Below are 23,789 nucleotides of genomic sequence, written 5' to 3' on the forward strand. Positions count from 1 at the left end.
AGAGTTTAATACTACTGTGCAAGAGGAGGGGGTCCCCAGATCTTAACCCCATTAATTTCAGGTCCGTGGACCTTCTGCATCTTGAGTTACAGGCTCAGGTATGGGGTGCCCGTATCTCCTATGCATTTGAATGTCCCGTCACATGATGCAGGATATTTAAATTTTGCTGAGGGATACCGGCACCCCATAACGGGGGCTGTAACTCAGGTATCAGGGGGTCCCTGAGGCTGAAATCAATGCAGTTCAGCTCTGGAGACCCCTGCTCTCACACACTAGTATTAAAATGAAAATAAAAACAGCTTCATTGCCTTAACAGCTAGCCGCTAAAGTCATGAAGTGGTTAAACTGGAGTACCCTCTTTATTGGGGGCACAGGGGGTGGATGAAATGGGTAGTTGCTCCAGGGTGGGTTGTTAGGCCTACCAGGAAGGTTGCGGGAGGAGTTAACTCCTTCACTCCCATAGCGGTGGAAATCGCGATGGCAATTAAGGGGTTAACCCACCCTGGTACCCACCCGGTAGGCATAAACACCCACCATGGGCCAAGTACCCCCTTCACTCACACCCTCTGCCCCCAATAAACATTTAAATACCTACTACCTACCAATACACAACCCACCCCCTGTACCCCCAACTATCCCCCAAACACATATAGTACAGTAATAGGCAAAATTACTATTATCCAGATATGGAAAATAGTCCAGTTGCGCATGCAAAACACAACATTATCCAGCCAGCATAAATTAAATAAAACTTGCACTTACCCTGCCAGGATGAAGGCCGTCCTCATCATCCTTGCCCTCCGTTGGCAGCAACATAACAATAAAAAATACATACTAATGGCCACTAACCCCTTAGTCACCTTAGCGGTTAGTAACCGCTATAGTAATTAAGGGGTTAACCCACTCTCCCCCGCTTCCCACTCGGTAGGCCTAACCACCCTACCCAGGGTAACTACCTCCACCCTTGTAAGGGTTCCAGTCCAGGCTTTGGCTGGAACCTGCCCTTACCTGGCTGCAGTGGACATTTTGCTACTGCTATATTGGCTACACCTGTTCAAGGGCTTAAATAGCAGCCAGTGACTTCCAGCCCCTGCCTGAGCATTGTATAGTTTTCTTTGTGCTCCTGATTACCCTGGGCTCTAGTTCCTGAGCCTTCTGTGTGGCTTGCCACTCCATGTGGCTTGCCTATCCCTGTGGCTTCCCTGTTCCAGAGGGTAGCCTTTCCTGTGGCTTGCCTATCCCTGTTGCTGACCCTGGAACGTGACCCTGCTGCCTTCCACCTGCCCTGACCTTTTCCCTGTCGCCTGGATTCTGCACCACTGGCCCTTTGTCTGCTTACAGACCACAAATACTCTAACAGGACTCTGTCCCTGGGTTCTGGTCGATTAATTTGCATCCCTACCTCAGCCCTGCGGGTCTGCTTCTTGATAGGAGACGAGCATCGTTACAACCCTCCACTCAATGATTGGAATAGTGTTAAAGCGCGCCCATATAATATAACAACAATAAAAGAAGCAAACACCAAAAAAAAATGAAAGAAGCAAACATCAAAAAACACAAGAATTCAAACAAGCAAACACCAAAAATAAACAACAATTCAAAATACAAAAACACCCAAAATAAAACAAAAACACAATAATTATACAAAGCAATCAACAAAAATACTTATAAAAGAAATAAAAACAAGTATTTGCCAAAAAATGCATTGCTTGTCACTGTATTTATCTATAGCCCTAAAGGGGCATAGATAAATACATTGGCAGTCAATGGGCAAGCAAATTTTAATGAATGTATTTATCCTGGAACCAGGGTCACGTGTGATGTGTGAATAGCTCCAGTTAGCTTTAACTTGGAACCCTTTCCAAAGCACACCTGCTATATTTTCTTCACTTTATTGGAAAAGCATGATTCATATACAGGCACTTGTGGATGTTATGTTGTGATGAGAGAGTGCTTCTCTGTGGGTGCTTTGTAATAAGGGGCAGGTAAAAAGGAAATGGCCTTGCCAAGGGGGGTAGCAGGAGTACTCACTCAGCCAGTGTCAAGAAGTAAAAGAAAGTGTGTACTGCTTATAACACAGGAATAGGGTTAGACTGAACTAACGGTCAGCGGGGACAGGAGAGAATGGAATAGTCCATTTACTTGGAGGACTGGAGATGTTACCAGGGCAACCAGAGTGTGACAGACTGGAGGGAGAAAGGTAACATAATGTATCCATTCCATCTGCACTAGGAGTGAAGCTGTAGGGAAAGCTGACATCCAAATACAGCTAGCAGGCAGAGCTACAAGAAGAGGGGTGTAAACAGAGGGGGCAGAAATAGATATTCCTGTTCCAGGACAGTATTTGCTTCTTTTATTTCTGGTTATTTTTTGATGTTTGTGTAAAGAATCTTCTCCTGGGTTTGGCTGAAACCTTTTCCTTACATAAATATGCAGCTTCTAGACTACTCCTCATTGAACCTACAATCAAGAATCACCTGCTCCTGCAATTAGACTGCAGCCTGCTTCTTGCTGCCTCCTATGCAGCTCTGCCTCATTGGCTGCCTGTTCTATTTAACTCCTGCCCCGCCCACCAGGAAGTGGTGACTTTCTCTAGTACCTGTGCTTACCACAGCTTCTCTGTTTGGCCTGCCTTGGCCTTCTTGCCATTGCTCCTAGTTACTGGCAGACCCCGCCGCGCCGCCGCGGTTTCACTGAAGCCTCGGTGTTTCTTGTCCTGTCTGCAGTGCCTATCCCCTTCCCTCCTGCAGAGGCCTGCATCAGTGTTCCTGTTACCTGCTGCAATCTCCTGCTTCCAGTGGCCTCCACTACTCACAGCTGTACCCGGCTAGGGAGTGCTGTTTTGTGCTGGAGCACTGGAGCCCCTTCCCTCCTGCAAAGGCCTGCATCAGTGTTCCTGTTACCTGTTGCATATTCTCCTTGCAGAGGCCTGCATCTGTGTACCTGTTACCTATCTGCATATCCCTTGTGCAGAGGAATACATCGGTGTTCCTGTTACCTGCTGCATATTCTCCTTGCAGAGGCCTGCATCGTTGTTCCTGTTACCTGCTGCAATCTCCTACTACCAGTGGCCTCCACTACTCACAGCTGTACCCAGCTAGGGAGTGCTGTTTTGTGCTGAAGCACTGGATCCCCTGTTCCTGTTCCTCTCTACGTTGAAGCACCTTCGCTCAACCCCAGCATGGATATCGTTTACCCAGGCTTTTCTAATTCTAACCCCGGCTTGTCCACGGATTATCCTGCCTTCTCCAGTCCTGACCCAGCTATGTTTGACCACGGAATTCGCAACCCGGATCCGGCTTCGTGGTCTAAGGTCGGTGTATATCTATCCCCACCTCAGCCTTGTGGTCCAGTCCAGGTTTGTGGTGAGCACGTATGTTACAGTATGTTCAACCCAAAAAACCCGGACCCCGCTGAGGTGGAGTTAAGCCAACCCCAGTCTGAAAACCTGTCCCAGTATGGAAACCTGTCCCAGTCTGGAATCCAGGCCCTGTCTGGAAACCAGGCCCTGTCTGGAAACCAGGCCCTGTCTGAAAGACTGCCCCTTTCTGAAAACCAGCACCTGTCTGAAAACTTGGCCGTCTGAAAGCCTGCCCCTTTCTAAAAACTGGTCCCTGTCTGAAAACCTGTCCCGGCCTGAAAACCTGACCCTGTGGGAAAAAACAACCCAGTCTGGAAGATGGTTTACACTCTCACGCCAGAGTGTGGGACAGATGAATCACCATTGGGCCAGCTACACTGCCCTGTCACAGTCTTTCAGCGCTGAAAATACCCTTACTGAACCCCTTTTAACTGACTCTCACGAAGTGCCTGCATTAACCCTTGCTAGTTCCAAAACCCTAGATTTCAGGGCACATTCTACTCTCTCTGATACTCCTGCCATGTCTGTGCTTACCACAGCTTCTCTGTTTGGCCTGCCTTGGCCTTCTTGCCATTGCTCTTAGTTACTGGCAGACTCCGCCGCGGTTTCATTGAAGTCTCGGTGTTTGTTGGCCTGTCTGCAGTGCCTATCCCCTTCCCTCGTGCAGAGGCCTGCATCGGTGTTCCTGTTACCTGCTGCATATTCTCCTTGCAGAGGCCTCCATTGGTGTACCTGTTACCTATCTGCATATCCCTCGTGCAGAGGCCTGCATCGGTGTTCCTGTTACCTGCTGCATATTCTCCTTGCAGAGGCCTGCATCGGTGTTCATGTTACCTATCTGCATATCCCTCCTGCAGAGGCCTCCATTGGTGTACCTGTTACCTATCTGCATATCCCTCGTGCAGAGGCCTGCATCGGTGTTCCTGTTACCTGCTGCATATTCTCCTTGCAGAGGCCTGCATCGTTGTTCCTGTTACCTGCTGCAATCTCCTGCTTCCAGTGGCCTCCACTACTCACAGCTGTACCCAGCTAGGGAGTGCTGTTTTGTGCTGAAGCACTGGATCCCCTGTTCCTATCTAAGTTGAAGCACCTTCGCTCAAGCGTCCTGTTGCCGAACCCCAGCATGGATATCGTTTACCCAGCCTTCTCTAATCCTGACCCCAGCTTGTCCACGGATTATCCTGCCTTCTCCAGTCCTGACCCAGCTATGTTTGACCATGGAATTCGCAACCCAGATCCGGCTTCGTGGTCTAAGGTCGGTGTATATCTATCCCCACGTCAGCCTTTCGGTCTGGTCCAGGTTTGTGGAGAGCCCGTATGTTACAGTATGTTCATCCCAACAAACCCGGACCCCGCTGAGGTGGGGTTAAGCCAATCCCAGTCTGAAAACCTGTCCCAGTCTGAAAACCTGTCCCGGCCTGAAAACCTGACCCTGTGGGAAAAAACGACCCAGTCTGGAAGATGGTTTACACCAAGCATGTCAAACTCGGTTTCTTTTTGCGGCCCAGCTCGCGATATGCCAGCACTGCCAGGCAACGCGTGCTCTCTGCAAAGGGGGGGGGGGGGAAACCTCCCCCTCTCCTGATTGACTGAATTTTTTTTTTGGGCCGCAGCAAGCTCTATTTGAGCTTGCAAAGCCAGGCCCGCCTCTTACTGCTGCATGCAGCAGGTCAAGTGAGCACTGTTCCATGCCTGTTTGCTTCCCCCTTGCCCTCCTGCTCCGATTCCGCTCCCCCCCGCTCCGATTCCGTTCCGACCCCCCCCCCCGTTTCTATTCCACTCCGATTCCCCCCCTGCATCGATCCCCCCCGCTCCGATTCCGTTCCGATTTCCCCCGTGTGTGTGTGTCTGTGTGTGTCTGTGTGTGTCTGAGTGTGTCTGAGTGTGTCTGAGTGTGTCTGAGTGTGTCTGTGTGTGCCTGTGTCTGTCTGTGTGTCTGTGTCTGTGAGTGTGTGTGTCTGAGTATGTGAGTGTGTGTGTCTGAGTGTGTGTCTGTGTCTGTGTGTCTGGGAGAGAGAGAGTGTGTCTGGGAGAGAGAGAGTGTGTCTGGGAGAGAGAGAGTGTGTCTGGGAGAGGAGAGAGTGTGTCTGGGAGAGGAGAGAGTGTGTCTGGGAGAGGAGAGAGTGTGTCTGGGAGAGGAGAGTGTGTCTGGGAGAGGAGAGTGTGTGTCTGGGAGAGGAGAGTGTGTGTCTGGGAGAGGAGAGAGTGTGTCTGGGAGAGGAGAGAGTGTGTCTGGGAGAGGAGAGAGTGTGTCTGGGAGAGGAGAGAGTGTGTCTGGGAGAGGGAGAGTGTGTCTGAGAGAGGGAGAGTGTGTCTGAGAGAGGGAGAGAGTCAGAGGGAGAGTGTGTCAGAGAGAGGGAGAGAGTCAGAGAGTCAGAGTCAGAGAGTCAGAGGGAGAGAGTCAGAGGGAGAGAGTCAGAGGGAGAGAGTCAGAGGGAGAGAGTCAGAGGGAGAGAGTCAGAGGGAGAGTCAGTCAGAGGGAGAGTCAGTCAGAGGGAGAGTCAGTCAGAGAGAGAGTCAGTCAGAGAGAGTGAGAGAGAGTGAGACAGAGTCAGTCAGAGAGAGTGAGAGAGTCAGTCAGAGAGAGTGAGAGAGTCAGTCAGAGAGAGTGAGAGAGAGTCAGTCAGAGAGAGAGAGTCAGTCAGAGAGAGAGAGAGTCAGTCAGAGAGAGAGAGAGAGAGTCAGTCAGAGAGAGAGTCAGTCAGAGAGAGAGTCAGTCAGAGAGAGAGAGTCAGTCAGAGAGAGAGAAAGTCAGTCAGAGAGTCAGTTAGGGAGTCAGTCAGAGAGAGAGAGTCAGTCAGAGAGAGAGAGAGAGAGAGTCAGTCAGAGAGAGAGAGTCAGTCAGAGAGTCAGTCAGAGAGAGAGAGTCAGTCAGAGAGAGAGTCAGTCAGAGAGAGAGTCAGTCAGAGAGAGAGTCAGTCAGAGAGAGAGTCAGTCAGAGAGAGAGTCAGTCAGAGAGAGAGTCAGTCAGAGAGAGAGTCAGTCAGAGAGAGAGTCAATCAGAGAGAGAGTCAATCAGAGAGAGAGAGTCAATCAGAGAGAGAGAGTCAATCAGAGAGAGAGAGTCAATCAGAGAGAGAGAGTCAATCAGAGAGAGAGAGTCAATCAGAGAGAGAGAGTCAATCAGAGAGAGAGAGTCAGTCAGGGAGAGAGAGTCAGTCAGGGAGAGAGAGTCAGTCAGGGAGAGAGAGTCAGTCAGAGAGAGAGTCAGTCAGAGAGAGAGTCAGTCAGAGAGAGAGAGTCAGTCAGAGAGAGAGTCAGTCAGAGAGAGAGAGAGAGAGAGAGAGTCAGTCAGAGAGTCAGTCAGAGAGAGAGAGAGTGAGAGAGAGTGAGACAGAGAGAGAGTCAGTCAGAGAGAGAGAGTCAGTCAGAGTCAGATAGGGAGTCAGTCAGAGAGAGAGAGAGAGAGAGAGACAGTCAGAGAGAGAGAGAGAGTGAGAGAGAGTCAGTCAGAGAGAGAGAGTCAGTCAGAGAGAGAGAGTCAGTCAGAGAGAGAGTCAGTCAGAGAGAGAGTCAGTCAGAGAGAGAGTCAGTCAGAGAGAGAGTCAGTCAGAGAGAGAGAGAGTCAGTCAGAGAGTCAGTTAGGGAGTCAGTCAGAGAGAGAGAGAGAGTCAGTCAGAGAGAGAGAGAGTCAGTCAGAGAGAGAGAGAGAGAGTCAGTCAGAGAGAGAGAGAGAGAGTCAGTCAGAGAGAGAGAGAGTCAGTCAGAGAGAGAGAGAGTCAGTCAGAGAGAGAGAGAGAGTCAGTCAGAGAGAGAGAGAGAGTCAGTCAGAGAGAGAGTCAGTCAGAGAGAAAGTCAGTCAGAGAGAAAGTCAGTCAGAGAGAGTCAGTCAGAGAGAGAGAGTCAGTCAGAGAGTCAGTTAGGGAGTCAGTCAGAGAGAGTGAGAAAGAGTGAGACAGAGTCAGTCAGAGAGAGTGAGAGAGAGTCAGTCAGAGAGAGTGAGAGAGAGTCAGTCAGAGAGAGTGAGAGAGAGTCAGTCAGAGAGAGTGAGAGAGAGTCAGTCAGAGAGAGTGAGAGTCAGTCAGAGAGAGTGAGAGAGTCAGTCAGAAAGAGCGAGAGAGAGTCAGTCAGAGAGAGTGAGAGAGAGTCAGTCAGAGAGAGTGAGTGAGAGTCAGTCAGAGAGAGTGAGTGAGAGTCAGTCAGAGGGAGAGAGTGAGTCAATCAGAGGGAGAGAGTGAGAGACAGTCAGAGGGAGAGAGTGAGAGTCAGTCAGAGGGAGAGAATGCGAGTCAGTCAGAGAGAGGGAGTCAGTCAGAGAGAGGGAGTCAGTCAGAGAGAGGGAGGGAGTCAGTCAGAGAGAGGGAGGGAGTCAGTCAGAGAGAGGGAGAGAGAGAATCGGAGATGCTAACTGTCAGGAAAAAAACATTAATTTTATCGTTCTTTTTTTATACTGTACTTTTCTAAATAAACCTAAGTTTCTATGAAAATTGAAGTTTTTGTTTTTTTGCGGCCCACATAAACTTAAACCTTGTTTATTTGGCCCGTATTAGCCTTTGAGTTTGACATGCTTGGTTTACACTCTCACAACAGAGTGTGGGACAGATGAATCGCCATTGGGCCAGCTACGCTGCCCTGTCACAGTCTTTCAGCGCTGAAAATACCCTTACTGAACCCCTTTTGTCTGACTCTCACGAAGTGCCTGCATTAACCCTTGCTAGTTCCAAAACCCTAGATTTCAGGGCACATTCTACTCTCTGATACTCCTGCCATGTCTGTGCTTACCACAGCTTCTCTGTTTGGCCTGCCTTGGCCTTCTTGCCATTGCTCTTAGTTACTGGCAGACTCCGCCGCGGTTTCACTGAAGTCTCGGTGTTTGTTGGCCTGTCTGCAGTGCCTATCCCCTTCCCTCCTGCAGAGGCCTGCATCAGTGTTCCTGTTACCTGCTGCATATTCTCCTTGCAGAGGCCTCCATTGGTGTACCTGTTACCTATCTGCATATCCCTCCTGCAGAGGCCTGCATCGGTGTTCATGTTACCTATCTGCATATCCCTCATGCAGAGGCCTGCATCGGTGTTCCTGTTACCTGCTTGTCCACGGATTATCCTGCCTCCTCCAGTCCTGACCCAGCTATGTTTGACCACGGAATTTGCAACCCAGATCCGGCTTTGTGTCTAAGGTCGGTATATATCTATCCCCACCTCAGCCCCAGGTTTGTGGTGAGCACGTAGGTTACAGTATGCCTCTTTTATTTCTGGTTATTTTTTGGTTTTGCTTTTATTGTTGTTTATTTTTGGTGCTTGTTGTTCTTAGCTGGCCTGTGATGCTGGGGGTAACCTTTATAATAAAGGTGAAGCCCGTCTAGCTACCCCTAAAACCGTGGTTCCCCAGCAGCTTATCAGCACTATAAGCTGGGGACTATGTGTGTGTTTTGCCCCTCTAGTGTTGTAGATACAAAACTGGGACTTCAGAAGCGGAACTTTAATAGTTGGTATTGGGGGGCAAAAGGGATTAAAATCTGTATAAAATGTTCTGGGACAAAGGGACTGGTGGCCCCATAATTCTAACCGCAAATCACGCTTGATTTGAGGGTACGCATATGCATTGTATCCCAGTATGTTCCATAAAGAAAAAGAAAACCGGACATATCCTACTGAACTTGTAAGGCGCCGGTTTTCTTTTTCTTTACTGTATCCAAGTGTCTGATTGTACAATCAGCACTCACCTGGCGGCCTAATTCCACCTGCACTAGGGTTTGATATTTAATTTATATGTCACTATTTATAACGCTGTTTTCACACTGTCTTTTTCTTTCCAGTATGCTCCATAGTAATATTGCCATCAAGTTATGGAAACTTGGTATTAAAATTTGACTGGCCAAAAGCCAGGTTTTATCATCAAAAGCCCTAAACCCAAGTTAGAGAAATAAATGTGTTTAAACTGTGCATTCATCTCTATGAAGGCAGCCCCGGTAATTCAATTAGCCAGTATGTCTGCATAGATATGTTGGATCAAAAGGGAGGATGGGAGTAGCAAGGTGTCGGGCCATCTTGTTGAGCGGGGAAGGGCGGAGAAACAGGTCCAGAAACAAAGGCTCCCCGTGGGGGAGACTCTTTGTTCTCTAAGGCACTGTGGAGCCTACCCAGAGGGAGGTATGGGGCTGGCAAGGGAAAGCCGTTGATCGTAGGCACGGTTCCCATTTGCCAGTTCAAATTCCCCGCTCTCCAGCTACCTGAGCCCATCGGTACGCTCCCTCCTCTGATGAGTGCAACCAGCCAAGCCTCCCGCTTGTCAGTGGTGGTTGCACTCCGATCCGTACGCTTGTTGGTCGGCAGATCCTGTTCCATGTTAGACATAAAACACTGAGATCTATGTAAGGGGACTGCCTGCTCAGAGAACCAGACCATCTTTACTATTCCTAGGCTTGGTCCGGTGAAGCAAAGGCAGACTTTTCAAAGGTGCTTTGCTCGCAATAGCAAAGAACTAGGCATTGAGGTGCCGGAGAAGCCTAGCCAAGGTGAGGACAAGTCCTAGGGATGCGGCCAAGTTCTCAAATCGAACAGAGACTCGGTCAGCGGGGTAAGCCAGGTATCTATCCCGTATATTACACCACTCCCGTGGTGTTCCTGGATGTGGAGTGGACAGGGTAAGCCTTCCTGAAGAAGGTGCCCTCCACCTAGTGAGGCTAGAGACTCCCCCTTTACCCCCAGTTAAGCATGTATTCCCTGTATTTTGTGTTCCATTGTATGCCTGCTGGTTTTACCAGAATAAACCCCATTTTATTCCACTACTGAGTCCTGCCTAGTGAATTGATCCCAGAAGATAAAGTTGTTAAAAGTAATGGTCTCCCGTGACATTGCCCATTTATTACTATGGTGGCATATGGGCATGCTTTAAAACTGTGCCAATCAATGGGTGGAAGTTGGGGGTAGTTTCCCCCGGGAGGGGGGTTAGGCCTCCTGGGTGGGTAGTGGGGGAGGGTGGTTTAACCCAGGTGTGCGCAAACGTTGTGCACTGTGCCCACCCCCTGCCTGCCACCCCCTGTGTTCGCACCCCCCTCCCTTACCTAAAATCCAGCGGCAAATGATGTGCAGGGTCATGTGACGTGACGGCACGTGACCCGCAGCATCATTTGATGTGCGTTGTCATGCCTAGGGTCCAATACAGCCAGACTCTCCCCGGCTGGGAGAGCTTTCAATTCCCCCCTCTCTGTGGAGTAAAGCAATCTCCCTGTATAGCAGCTTCCTGTGTCTTTTAAAACACTTCCTTGTTTCTCGGTGGAGCCCAGCCCCTGATTAATCAGTTTTCAGCTGCTTCTCTTTCTCTGTGAGGAGATTAACGCTCTGTGGACTGGCTGTAGCATCTCTCAATTCACTGTTCCAGCCTACTGAGTCAGTGATAAGAAGAGGTAGTAGGCGGTGCACAGCTGCCGTCTGGATATGAATAGGAAGTCCACACGCTTTAAATAATAAAGGTTGTATTTAATGAGTGCATACACAGAAGAGGTATACTGCTACAAAGAACCTCTTGACACGTTTCGTCCCGCTGGGGCTCTTCTGTGTATGCACTCATTAAATACAACCTTTATTATTTAAAGCGTGTGGACTTCCTATTCATATCCAGACGGCAGCTGTGCACCGCCTACTACCTCTTCTTATTACTTTACCTGCATTGGCTGGAGCACGCGTCGCTACACTCCCGGATCAGAGGAGCTCTTTTCAGCGTTGGAGTTGGACTCGGCGTGTCAAGTCTGTGAGTAATATACCCCCTTTTCCCCCTGGTGGGGATTCCTACCGTGTGCGACACCGGGCTCGTGAGGGCAGTGGCGGAGGATCGCGGTGAGTCAGTGGCCGGTCATAGTCTCCTGGCTGGAGACACGGCGCCGCCGTTTGTATATATCCTCCCTACCACATCTTTACCCCGTCCCGTGGCTGAGTCATGAACACACGGAGCTCATGAGGGTTTCACACTGATCAACATTTCCTGTAGTGAGACGCTGAACGGGAGTGCTTTCATATGATTATACATCCATTAGATTTCTTTTGGACTGTCTGTAGAGTTTATATGTGCACAATTTTGGCAGCATTGGTCATACCTGGAAGCAATTCTGGGACACTTCGTGCTGAGTCAGTGACTCTGTCAAACCGGGTGCCGTGGTCAAGGGGTTGGAGCCAGTAGGATAGTCGTTGTTCGTGTGCCGTGGTCAGGGATAGGAGAGATACAGAAGGTCAGAGGCAAGCCGGGGTAGATATCCAGAGAAGGGTCCAAAGTCTAGCCGGGTCGGTACACAGGAAATCAAACACAGAGGCAGGCACGCGTCAGAGTGTCTTTTTGCTGATGTTCACTTTGTCAATTCAATAAAGTTTTTTTTTTTTTCAATGCGTTTGGCTGTTTTGGAGGAGCTGTGACCGCCGCGTCACTTGTTTTTTTTCCCCTACCTTGTTCGTCATTTCCGGCTGGAGCACACCGACACCACAAGCAGCTGGCAACCGCGCTGCTCATCTATCAGCATTGCAGGCAGATCACGCAAGTCTACCGTGAGTACTGACCGCTGATTCACATACCGCAGGACACAGGGTGCAGGTGAGGTTTATGATTACTGGATTATATGGACTTACCTTTGGGCATTTCTCTGGACGTGCCCTTCTGTACTTCTACCGGCGCTATCTAGCCCCCCACCCTGTATTAGTTCAAACGGATGAAGCTTCTAAGCTTTTATAGCAGCATTTTATGATGAAGTGGTGTCTTTCTCCCATTACTATGGACTGAAATATCTACAGCCTTGGTTAAGTAGCCTCAGGTATATTTGGGGGTCATTCCCTAATTTTTCCTATCTTTTATAAGTGGCCTGGGTACCCCCTCACCATCATAGACGGGGTGCAGGGTGAATAAGGAATGACAGGACGGGGTGCAGGGCGTATAAGGAATAAAAATTCAAAACAAACAGTACAAAGAAGTACCACAGAAAAAGCCTCCCAAATTGCGGCGTACTACAGTATATGTGTTTAATGAAATGATATAAAACTTAACATTTACTTAGAAACCCTCTAAAATAAGACAGCTTATGTGTAAACAGAATAAATTCTAAAAACCAGTACATGGTGTTGACTGTATATACCTGTCTGGATATGTTTACAGGAAAAGAAACATCTTAAAAAATGACCATAGTTATAGACAAAGTTGTCAGTATGTAAACTCAAGAAACAGTGAGCAGGGTAAAAGTGTTCCTGGACAACCGGTGTTTAGATATATTATCAGATACACCAAAGAAAGAAAGTACTCAGTTTAAGTTAGCACTCAAGTATCAGTAATGATGAATGTCAATATTAAAAATAATCTTTATTAGAATACATATTATTAAAATAAATGGTGCAATGAAATGAGTAAACAGGGAGCAAAAATGAAGGGTTAATTTCCTATAGGAGCTTGGAACTGTAGTTTAAATAGTAGTGTTACAGTCCGCTAAGTAGCTCTCCTAAGGTATAGTTTGTGTCCTACAGTATATCATTGAAATCATAGTGTTCAACCCTTGTGGTATACTGAAATGCTCTCTGAGTGGCAATCGAAGGCCTCGGGCATGGTCTGTAGGACCTGTGCTGAGGCGCGCTGGTACATACCAGTGAGGCCCTACAGCCGCAATAAACGCGGCTTTAGTAGGGGCTCGCCTACGCTTCCGCAAGCGCGCAGAAGCGTAGGTCTTAGGGAAATGTTAAAATCAAGCGCTTGCCGGAGCGCAGGGCCGGTCACGTAAGCGGTCCGCCCAATGAGGGCGAACCAGCTCCGTGACGTCACTGGCCCGCCCGCCAACACGCCCCCGGACGGCGCGCTGTCTAAGGCCAGGGAAAGCACCCGCTTTCCCTCAGCCTCAGCGCGCCTCCGCCCGCCCGGATTAACCCTTGACGAGTCCTAAGACTATACTAATGATAGTAGATTGCTACTTCTAATTAGACCCCTAATATCGGTCTCATGATGTGGGAGCATCAGATGACTATAAGTCCTGAGTGATGAGGGCTGCAGTCTCCGTTTTGGATACTAATAATACTACCCCCTGGCCACGGGAGAGAGTATATATAGTGTAGTAGCTCTAACTGATTGTGCGCAGTGAAATTCAGCAGCAGTTGAGCTGCCGAGCTGCAATGGTAAGCTGTGTTGCAGGGAGAAGAGAGAAACCAGCACCCGTGGACTGTAAGCTGCTAAGCAGGTATCGTAGCTCTGCCTGCCGCTGGGAACAGAATCAGCCACAGCTAGACTGCTGGTTCTCCCGGCGTGTGGCTGCGATAAATGTCCGCAAGCATATGCTCCACTGAGCAATGAAACCTGTGCCCTGCCTCCCCACGCTCTGTGCTAATCACTGAGTCTCTCACCTCCTGAGTATCAGCTGAGAGACTCTGTATAGCAGGGCTATGCGGAGAGGTGAGTCCTGCGTCTGTGCTGATAGCCCCCTTGGTTAAATGTTAGATGTTCTTGCTGCTAGATAATATTGATGGCGTTCAGAACCATTCACCTCATAAATCGCAGCCTTAGAGTTAAGTAATAAAACACAGCTTGCTAAATACATGTAGAGTCTGATACTGCCACATATGTAAATAAAATTGCCTCTTTCGATGATCGTTTCGCTTGTTAAGCTTTGTCAAGACTCACAGGCAGGTAAGAAGGTGTGAAGGTGTGATTGGTGTAAAAATGTAATTGAAGGATGTCTGTGATTGAGACACGTATCTCTTGTTGTTTTATGTAAAGTAGCTGAATGAGAAAAAAAAAAAAATCTCTCCCAGAGCACATCAAACATGTCAAGCAGGTACTAGTTCGCCTCCGTGAGAACCATTTGTATGCCAAACTGGTGAAATGTCAATTCCACCGAAGTTCTACATCATTTCTGGGGTACATTATCTCGGACGCTGGTTTTGCCATGGATCCCGCCAAACTCAAAGCGGTCTTGGATTGGCCCATTTCGACGTCTCTCAAGGCCATTCAAAGATTCCTGGGTTTTGCCAACTATTATAGGAGATTTATCAGGAACTTTTCGTCCATTGTCGCTCCCATTGTTGCCCTTACTAAAAAAGGGTGATGCTCCTCCCAAGGGAGAATAAAAGGGAGAAAAAAAATCGATGCACCGCCGGAATGATTCGTGCAGAGGCTGAGCAATGTGACTGTAAAAAGACTTTATTGCAGCATAGTGGAGCTCTAGTGTATCCTCTGACGCGTTTCAGCCGCGGGGGCCTTTGTCAAAGAGTGATCCGCCAGAAGCAAAAAGAGTCCTGATATAGAGAGCCAAATCAGTGCACCTGTAGAGCAACAAGGTACAGGTGCACTGAATGATTCAGCTAACACAGGGAACATACCAATACATATCGACACAAAAGGTTAAAAAACTGGTCTCAAGCATGTTTAAATAAAGATGCAACAAAACATGTAAATCAGAAACATATAAATGAGACAAACATAAATACAAAAAACATATTTAAAAATATATAGAGCTACCAAACCAATGCTGAACAGAATATATAATAAGATGATGTCATGAAATTAATAAAATAAAATAGACTAAGACAATCAAATTGCTATAATAATGATGAAGTGAGGATGTGATAATGAATCTAATGCTAATAATAAGTATAATAATAATTAATGAATATATAATATATGAACAAAATATCCCAGACATAAATAAGAATAAAGTATGCAAAAAATGTTTCAATTCCCTTTCAATGTTGAGTCCTTTGGGACAAAGTGTATCTAATGAGAAGATCCAAAACATCTCCTGTTTGTTAAGGGAGTTTTGTCTGTCACCACCTCTAATATGAATAGGTGTATGCTCTAAGCCAAAAAAACGAAAATTATCTATACTTCCTTGTGGACACTCCGTAAAGTGTCTAGAGACTGGATGTGTAATGTCTTTTTTAATGATAAGTCTGACATGCTCTGAAATTCTCACATGAAGAGATCTGATGGTTCTACCAACATATTTTTTGTTGCAACCACAAGTGATAACATATACAACAAAACTCGTGTTGCAGTTGATAAATTATCTAATTTTGTATCTGCCTTTAGGAGAATTAGTGTGTATGTTTTTTGTTGGTTTTGAAAAACGACAACATCTGCAAAAACCACACTTAAAAAACCCTTTGGGAATAGTAGAAGGAGGTTTATGATGATGTGTTGGAAAAGACTCCTAGAAATTGAGGAAGCCAAAGTATCCACCTTTTTAAAGGCAAATCTTGGACCATGTTTAGTAACTTGATTTAAATCCTGATCCAATTTCAAAATATCCCAATGCTTGGAAACAATTTTGCGGATGTGATATGCCTGTTTATAAATTTGGTAATAAACAAAGGGGTGTCCCTAAAGATGTTTACTTTCCGTTTTTTTATATTTAACAAGGTCCACTCTATCCATAGAATGGGGCATTGAGAAAAGCTTCTTGGATGTCACCTTGGGAGTAACCCCTGGCTAAAAATCTAGAGGATAATTCTTTAGAGTGTTGGAGGAAAGAATCATCATTGGAACATATCCTCCCATACCGCAAAAATTGTGCTTTGGGGATCCCACGTAATAAAGATTTAGGATGGCAACTCCTGGCATGCAAAAAGGAGTTTCTGGAGTGAGGCTTTTTGTAAATATCTGTATGAATTGTCATGGAGTGTCAATTGTCAATGGCCAACATGGAGTGTCACGTCAAGAAAATGAATAGAAATCGGATCTGTTTCCATAGTGAATGTAAGATTAATTTCATTACTAAAAAAGGGACAGATACTTCCTCTTGGCCGCCTACAGCCACTCAATCCTTCAAGCGCCTTAAAGAGGCCTTCATTTCGGCACCCATCTTAACTCATCCAGACACCAGTCTCCCATTTACTCTCGAGGTGGACGCTTCTGACATTGGAGCTGGAGCCATCTTATCCCAGAGGAAGTCTCCCCAGGCCATATTCCACCCCTGCGCTTTTTTTCAAAAAAATTTCCACAGCCCAACAGAACTATGACGTTGGCAACCGTGAGTTACTGGCCATCTGTAAGGGATCGGGGACACGCGACTTACAGCGGGTCCCCGTCACACCGGCTCCCAGTACTGCCGATCGTCCCAGGCCCCCTCCCCGTCAGCACCTTACCTGCTCCGGTCGGACGCCACGCCGCTCTTCCGCGGCACACGCCGCCTCCGCCCACATGTTGCAGGGGGGCGCGCGGGAGTGTTACAGGACGAGCGCGCACCCGTCCTCTTCTACACTCCTCCTGCAGCCTTGGCTCCACCTCCCAGCAGCTGGAGGCTATTCCGACTAGGGAACACCACACCAGGCATCCTAACCTATCCCTGGGACCACTCAGTCAAGCCCCCACTCTGCCTCTTGCTCCCATTGGTTCCCCAGCATTTATAGTTCCTGTCTGCCCTCTCCTTCCTCGCTCTGCATAGTTTTCCAGTGGCTCTTGTTGTACGGAGGTCTATGCCTGGCTCTCTTTTGTATTACAGCTCTTGCTCCAGTCCCTGCCCTCGTTTGATACCCTTGGATTTGATCTCGGCTCTCGTTAGACTTTGTGTACCTCGCTACTCCCTGGACTCGGCTTTGGACCTCACTACGCTACTCTCTCCTGCCCCTGACCTACGGCTTTCGGATTTTTACCCTCGGACCTCTGGCACCCCGGACACGGCAAGATCAGGCTTACCCTTTCTCACCAGGCCCGGCAACGCATCATACCACACTCCGGGCACGACCTCACTGCTGTGGGTGCGTGTTATACCCTTACCCACCTCAGTATTGGGGACTGGCCAGGTCTGCGGGCAGTCAAGCGTTACACCATCAAGCTCGCTCTGGAGGAGTGGAGACACTTGCTTGAGGGTGATGGGGTCTCCGGGAAGCGCAATATATGTAATAAAAAATAAAACAGTGATGGTGTAATATTGTTAAAGCAAAATTAGTGAATTTAAATAGTGATGACACGGCTTTCTATATATATACTCACAAACGTGTGAGGTTTTGCAGGCACATAAAGGTATCTTTTAAGGCATTCATTCAATCACCAGGAGATGCAGAGATCAGTGTTTCCCCGTATGTATGGACTCCCAGGAACCTTATTTAAAAGATACAACTGGACATAGTGCAGACTGTATATATAGTTTATCAAAGGTAAGTAAAATCAGTTACACTCACATATTTTCAGATACAGGTAAGCATTTTAGATCACAATGGATCTCTCTGGCTGGGTCGATGGTGTCTCAGCTTCCCCTCTCTCGTGGCGTGCGTTCCACCAGTGCGTTCCAGACACCGGAAGTGATGTCATCCGCCGCGTCCACTTCCTGGGGTTCCAGCCGTCTCAGGGATAGAGCGTCACTCTACGCGTTTCACCACATAGGTTTCATCAGGAGTGACATCCTATTGCTTAATGGGGATATATATACCCTCAATTCTATTCTTATTGGTTGTTAATCCACCTGATTTTGTTCAAGTTAATCAAGCATGTTTAAGACTATAGTGGAAATGGAACGAGACTATCTCTGTACCGCATATGTTATTTACTCATCTATTGGCAATAATAAAGTGCAATTGACATACATTTTATACAATAGATCATAAAATATACATAAAATATACATTTTATACACTTGGTTTTAAAATACATTTATTGTGTCCTCAGACCATATTTGACAATAAAATAATAGTAAAATGGTTATAAAATCAATTTTTGTTTAAAATGTTAAAATAACTAAAGTGCAATATTTAAACAACAAATTTAAAAACAGACAGTCAAGGGAATCTTCCCTATACTAGGGGGATGGAGATAAAAAGTGCATACATTATGTTGGCAAAGGCAGTTTCTAAAATGAGAGTAAAACAAATGATTAGTTCATTTTAAAATCATAAAAAAGGTTTCAAATCGAAATCTAAGTTCAGACCGGACGGAGACATAGTTTTTAATTCATACATCCAGAATGACTCTCTTTTGATCAATGCTGTGTGTCTGTTTCCCCCTCTCCAATGGGGCATAACCTGCTCTATTGCTTTAAATTTTAACCCTTTCGGGTCCGCGTTATGTGCCATTAGAAAGTGGTTTGGAACACTATGGGTTGTCATTTTTCTTTTTATATTCCCTATGTGTTCCAAAATACGTGTTTTCAGGGGTCTAATGGTTTTCCCTATGTATTGGAGACCACACTCGCATTCGATCAAATATACAACAAAGTTGGATCTACAGTTTAAATGATGTTTTATATTGTATACCTTCTTAGTGATGTTAGACTGGAAGGTATTTGTTGTTTTACAACTGTAGTGGCAGGCTGTGCAGAATTTGCAATCAAAGAATCCTTTAGGGGGATCCAACCACGTGGGATTTTTTGTGGTTAAGGGACCCCTCAAAGCGCTAGGTGCTACTAGTTTCTTTATATTTGGTGCTTTTTTATACACCATTTGGACTCTATCTACTATATTGTCCAGAAAGTTTTCAGAACGGAATTACAAATCAGATGTGATCCAAAAAGCATTGGATAAAACAAGACAAATATCAAGAGAGTCCATGTTAACTCCTAAAATAAAATCTAGTGGAGACAACAAACTGAAAGTACCCTTTATTACACAATACAATAGAGATGCACACAAAATAAATAACATACTGAATAAACACTGGTCAATCTTAAAGAATGATCCCATCATTGGTACCTCTTTACCAGATAGAGTCCAAATGGTGTATAAAAAAGCACCAAATATAAAGAAACTAGTAGCACCTAGCGCTTTGAGGGGTCCCTTAACCACAAAAAATCCCACGTGGTTGGATCCCCCTAAAGGATTCTTTGATTGCAAATTCTGCACAGCCTGCCACTACAGTTGTAAAACAACAAATACCTTCCAGTCTAACATCACTAAGAAGGTATACAATATAAAACATCATTTAAACTGTAGATCCAACTTTGTTGTATATTTGATCGAATGCGAGTGTGGTCTCCAATACATAGGGAAAACCATTAGACCCCTGAAAACACGTATTTTGGAACACATAGGGAATATAAAAAGAAAAATGACAACCCATAGTGTTCCAAACCACTTTCTAATGGCACATAACGCGGACCCGAAAGGGTTAAAATTTAAAGCAATAGAGCAGGTTATGCCCCATTGGAGAGGGGGAAACAGACACACAGCATTGATCAAAAGAGAGTCATTCTGGATGTATGAATTAAAAACTATGTCTCCGTCCGGTCTGAACTTAGATTTCGATTTGAAACCTTTTTTATGATTTTAAAATGAACTAATCATTTGTTTTACTCTCATTTTAGAAACTGCCTTTGCCAACATAATGTATGCACTTTTTATCTCCATCCCCCTAGTATAGGGAAGATTCCCTTGACTGTCTGTTTTTAAATTTGTTGTTTAAATATTGCACTTTAGTTATTTTAACATTTTAAACAAAAATTGATTTTATAACCATTTTACTATTATTTTATTGTCAAATATGGTCTGAGGACACAATAAATGTATTTTAAAACCAAGTGTATAAAATGTATATTTTATGTATATTTTATGATCTATTGTATAAAATGTATGTCAATTGCACTTTATTATTGCCAATAGATGAGTAAATAACATATGCGGTACAGAGATAGTCTCGTTCCATTTCCACTATAGTCTTAAACATGCTTGATTAACTTGAACAAAATCAGGTGGATTAACAACCAATAAGAATAGAATTGAGGGTATATATATCCCCATTAAGCAATAGGATGTCACTCCTGATGAAACCTATGTGGTGAAACGCGTAGAGTGACGCTCTATCCCTGAGACGGCTGGAACCCCAGGAAGTGGACGCGGCGGATGACATCACTTCCGGTGTCTGGAACGCACTGGTGGAACGCACGCCACGAGAGAGGGGAAGCTGAGACACCATCGACCCAGCCAGAGAGATCCATTGTGATCTAAAATGCTTACCTGTATCTGAAAATATGTGAGTGTAACTGATTTTACTTACCTTTGATAAACTATATATACAGTCTGCACTATGTCCAGTTGTATCTTTTAAATAAGGTTCCTGGGAGTCCATACATACGGGGAAACACTGATCTCTGCATCTCCTGGTGATTGAATGAATGCCTTAAAAGATACCTTTATGTGCCTGCAAAACCTCACACGTTTGTGAGTATATATATAGAAAGCCGTGTCATCACTATTTAAATTCACTAATTTTGCTTTAACAATATTACACCATCACTGTTTTATTTTTTATTACATATATTGCGCTTCCCGGAGACCCCATCGCCATTCTGTACCAAGAGGATTGACCGAGCAAACCTCAGCCGGGTTACAGCTGCATCTTCCTATATGTTTATATAAGTATCACTGTTATATTTATTTATACTTTATGATTGATATCTGAATATTTAGAGCGCCACATTTTGATAAGTTTCCTTTTGTATGCACTTGCTTGAGGGTACAGAGACACCTATTACCATCCTTACCGATCATAAAAACCTTCTCTATATTGAAACTGCCCAGCGTCTAGGAGCTTGTCAAGCTAGATGGTCACTTTCTTTCCCCCGCTTTAATTATATTATTTCGTTTATACCAGGATCTAAAAATTTGAAGGTAGACGCACTTTCCCGCCAGTTCAGTATCGATGATAAGCCAGAGGTTAAACTGGAGACCATCCTTCCTGCTAAATGTATTCTTGCTGCTAATACCTTCAACGTGCTGGACAAAATTCTTGAAGATCAGGCCAACATCCCGGAGGGTCTAGAGGTTCCTGATCGTCTATCCTGGTCGTCTATTCGCTGCACCTCGCTTCCGCAGGAGGATTCTGGAATGGGGTCACTCTGTTAGATCTGCCGGACACCCAGGGGCCAAGAGGACAGCCAAGCTTATCACTCAAACTTTTTGGTGGCCAAGGATTAATTCAGACGTTGAAGAATTCATCAAGGCTTGTCTGACTTGTTCCCGCAACAAGACACCCCGTAACAGACCCCAATGATTTCTACAACCCCTTCCCATTCCCGATCGCCCATGGAACCATTTGGCTATGGACTTTATTATAGAGTTACCCGTCTCCAAGGGTATGAATACCATTCTTGTAATCATCGACCGATTTTCAAAGCAATCTCACTTTGTTCCTCTCAAAGGTTTACCGAACTCTTCTTCCCTTGCTGATATTTTTGTCCAAGAGGTCTTTCGCCTTCATGGTGTTCCATTAACCATGGTGTCTGAACGGGGTCCCCAATTTATTTCCAAATTCTGGCGTATGTTTTCCAAAATACTAGGCATCTCCCTTCATTTTTCCTCCGGGTATCACCCACAGTCTAATGGGCAGACGGAGAGAACCAACTAGACGCTGGAGCAGTACCTACAATGTTTCATTGCGGATACACAGAACGATTGGGTGGACCTCCTGCCCTGGGCTGAATTCGCTCACAATTCCCTATGGAATGAATCCACTCAAAATTCACCATTCTTCATCAACTTTGGGTTCCATCCATCCCGACTCCCCATCGACACCTCACCCTCCGATGTTCCAGCGGCTGATGGACGGATCTTGTCCTTACAAAGATCCTGGAGAGGAATCCAGGAGAACCTTAAGACTGCCATCTCTAGACAGAAACGTCAGGCCGATCGCCACTGCCATGGGACTCCTGAATTTAAACCTGGGGACAAGGTATGGCTTTCTTCGAAGAACATTCGACTCAAAGTGCCTACCCTCAAGCTAGCACCCAGATACCTGGGGCCATACCCCATTGTGGAGAAGATCAATCCGGTAGCTTTCCGCCTACAACGTCCACCCGCGATGAATATTCCCTCTGTCCTCCACGTATCTCTCCTCAAACCTGCATTTCAGAGTGCCCATTTCCCAGATCCTTCATCCTCAGCTCCAATCCCGCAACTCGTACACAGTCAACAAGAATACAAGGCTCAGTCCATTATTGATTCTAGAATTTCCAGAAGAACTCTACAATACCTGGTTCACTGGAAGGGATACGGACCTGAGGAACGATCCTGGATCCCTCATCATCACATCCATGCTCCTGTCCTTCTCAAGAGGTTCCACCAGAAGTTTCCCCTCAAACCTTATCGGAGTCGGCTGGAGGTCGCTCCTGAAGGGGGGGTACTGTCAGGAACCAGGTACCACGCACCTTCACACGCAGGCGCACTAGTCCTCTACCTGTCCTGATGGCCGCTGACGGAGCCCAGCACTCGCGTGCTCCCACGCGCCCTCCCGCTTCTTCCGCACATGCGCGCGGCTCCTCCTCGCGCCGGACGGCATCTTCGCGCGGGCGCATGCGGGCTGTGGTCACAGCGGGAGTTCCCGCCTCCAGATCACGGCGCACACTCCCTGTGCGCGGCGCACTTGCGTGACGTGCACGCCACGCACCCAAGCACTGTGGCAACAGGCACTGATTGCCTCAGCACTCTCACCTGGCTTCCTTACCATAGCCTATCACAGGCTCCGCAAGAACACGCCCTGGTTCCGCCTCTTGCTCCTATTGGGCTGTCTTACCTATTTAGGCTCAGCAGTGCCACTGGCACATTGGCTGAGCATAAGCTTCCTGTTCCTGTGCTTACCTCTCTTGTCTCCTAGATATCCTGCCTTGTCTTGTTTGATCTCCCGTGTACCGACCTTGGCTTGCCTTTGGACCACCGCCTCTCTGGAACCCCGACCTTGGCTATCCTCGACCCTCCGCAAGTCTCCAACCTGAACTTGGCTCTCCGACCTCGACTATTCTACCTTCTCCTGCACCGACCCCAGCGACTAGTACCTCCAACGTTCCGTACTTCTATTACCCTCAACTCGGCAAGTATTCACTACTCCTCTACCCTCCCTGCTCCTGACCCGGCGCGAGCAACTACGCACACTCCAGATCAGATTCCCGTGCATGTCGGTGGTGTTTACACTATTCCCACCTCAGTACCGAGGGTCTCATCTAGTTTGTGGTGGGCACAGCGTGACAGTGTCCCAACTACCGCTCCTCTCATCTGCTATAGGTGAGGATCTCTAGCCCTGCTAAACAGCTTTTGTTTATGTTTTTAATAGAGCAGTTATTTTATTAAGCCTTTACCTATCCCACAGTGCTAGGAGTTATAAGAATAGGGGTATATAAACTCTATAGGTATAACGTGTGTTCCCATAGACATAACAGCATTTATATTACACTCATAGATCCTACTATCTGTAAATTATTACTCTTTCACCCAAGATACTCCGGTGCGTACAGTACATGTGCAACTTTTTATTTTTATGCTCCTATTTGCCACTATAATCTTACACCATATAGGGCAATATTTACTGAGTGCCAGAGTTTTGCTTAGAAAATATACTCCATGGCTTTAATTAAAAAACAACTGATACACACACAAAATCATGGCAAAGGGAGTGGCTCAGTGAGTAAAGACACTGACTGGCGCTGAGAGTTTGAAGCAGGATAACCTGGTTCAATTCCCTCTGTCGGCTCCTTGTGACCTTGGGCAAGTCACTTTATCTCACTGTGCCTCAGGCACCAAAAACATAGAGTGTAAGCTCCACGAGGTAGGGACTT

General features: G+C 46.5%; 1 protein-coding gene across 8 annotated transcripts in view; it reads right to left on the reverse strand.

Moving 5' to 3' along the window:
• LOC142497909 (sialic acid-binding Ig-like lectin 16) overlaps positions 1–23,789 on the reverse strand; it is a 242,733-nt gene that overhangs the window by 172,815 nt on the left and 46,129 nt on the right. The gene's annotated exons all lie outside the window — the stretch shown is intronic.

Source organism: Ascaphus truei, chromosome 6 (genome assembly GCF_040206685.1).
Source record: "Ascaphus truei isolate aAscTru1 chromosome 6, aAscTru1.hap1, whole genome shotgun sequence".
Taxonomy (NCBI): Eukaryota; Metazoa; Chordata; class Amphibia; order Anura; family Ascaphidae; genus Ascaphus; species Ascaphus truei.